This window comes from Mastomys coucha, unplaced genomic scaffold (genome assembly GCF_008632895.1).
Source record: "Mastomys coucha isolate ucsf_1 unplaced genomic scaffold, UCSF_Mcou_1 pScaffold17, whole genome shotgun sequence".
Lineage (NCBI taxonomy): Eukaryota > Metazoa > Chordata > Mammalia > Rodentia > Muridae > Mastomys > Mastomys coucha.
In genome coordinates this window covers 9,583,884-9,585,957 of record NW_022196899.1, presented here as the reverse complement: position 1 = coordinate 9,585,957, position 2,074 = coordinate 9,583,884, and positions in this window count along the sequence as shown.

The following is a 2,074-nucleotide window of genomic DNA, read 5'->3' as shown; positions in this document are numbered from 1 at the left end:
AAGTAAAGGGCATTGAAGTGTTAAAATTTATTTTTAATATAATAGAATTCCATAAATAGATATATTTACTATAAAAGAATCAACACTTTTAAGTACTTAAGGAGCTAAGTATTGTTATAAGACACATTTATTTATAATAGTATTACAATTATGCCTCCAGCTTAATTAACTGCGTATCTATTCCTCTGCAATATTGATATTGTAAGTAAATCCTACATGCCTGTATTTTTGTGCAGGGACTGAACTCAGGTATCCTTGCTTGAACAGCAGGCAATTAACTAACTGAGCTATCTCTATAGCCCCACTTTCTATAGAGTTCTAAACAATCTGTATTCCCAACAATTGGGAGGCTAAGGCAAAGGACTGAGAGTTTAAGGATGGACTTAACTACACAGCAAGCTGTGTCTCAAAAACAAGCAAGTAGCCTTCTATACAAGCTGGGCATAGTAACACCCACCTGCAATCTCAGTTATCCTGCAGGCTGAGGCAGGAGCATTATGACCCCCAGATCAGATTGGGCAACAGAACAAAACTCTGCCTCAAGCAAAGAGTTCTGTACAGAAATGCTAAGAGTATCTTGGATCTCAGTTTGAACACATGAGTGAGGCACATGGTCACATCTAAGATAAAGAGGGGTGGAAAAATATATAGCCTTACCATGCACTCAGAAGACTGGTAGACATCTGTGAAGAACCCTAAAAGACCAGACAAGATGGTTCCTATGGGATGGTGAGTGGCCCCAAGATCTTGAGGATTCCTCTTTATACCTATTATAGGAGACAGTAAGTGTCTGGGCACTAACCTAAGCCCTTGAACACTCTGGAGATGTCAGTCTAAGGTCAACAGGGTGGCAGCATAGAAAGGTCAGGAGCAGACACTTCAGACTAGGCACAGGCCTTGTCCAGACTTGGAAGACATGGAAGTACCCAGTCAGGATAATCTCCTTCCGGAATTTTCAAGGCCTTTGAAGCAAGTCTTCCTAAGGTCATAAACAAAGAACATCAGAGCTGGGTGGGTCCACTTGAGCCTGGCTTCTCCAGAGTGGTCTCTGGATCTGCCACATCAGCACCACTTTCCCCTGGGAACTTGTGAGAGATATTCAGTCTCAGGCTCCACCCAAAACTACTGACCTAGAATCTGTGTTTTACAAGATTCCCCAGGAGATGTATATGTACATCAGAGCCTGGAAAGTACTTCCCCAGCACTAATTTAGGCCAACATTTTCATTTCACAAATGAGGTGCTGACATCCAGAGGGGAGGAGGCTGGACCAAAGCTACACAGCTGGTTCAAATCCTGGCTTCACCACTTGCCGGAAACTTTGTGTAAGTCATTTAAAAATGCACTGACTTTCACTTTCTTCTATAATACAGATTATGACACTCAACTACGAGTGCTTGCTGATAACTGCTCTCCACAGATCCTCCTGGGGAGAATCAAGGCCCAGACCTTCCCCTTCTCCCATCTGTGAAGATTCCCAACTTAAAAGGTCAGTAAATACCTTTAGCACAATTATAGAAGAAAACTTCCCTAACCTAAAAAAAGAGATGTTCACAAAAATACAAGAGGCCTATAGAAACCAGGCAGTGGCGGCGCACGCCTTTAATCCCAGCACTTGGGAGGCAGAGGCAGGCAGATTTCTGAGTTGGAGGCCAGCCTGGTCTACAGAGTGAGTTCCAGGACATCCAGGGATACACAGAGAAACCCTGTCTTGAAAAAAACAAAACAAAACAACAACAACAACAACAACAAAAGAGGCCTATAGAACTCCAAATAGATTGGACCAGAAAAAAAATATTCCCTCCCATCACATAATAGTCAGTACACTAAATGCATAAAACTAAGAAAGAATATTAAAAGCAGTAATAGGAAAAGGTCAAGTAACATATAAAGGCAACCCTATCAGAATTACATCAGACTTCTCACCAGAGACTATGAAAGCTAGAAGATTGTAGGCAGATGTCAAACAGACCCTAAGAGAATAAAAATGCTAGCCCCAGGCTACTCTACCCAGCAAAACTCTCAATTACCATAGATGGAGAAACCAAGATACTCCATGACAAAAACAAATTTAC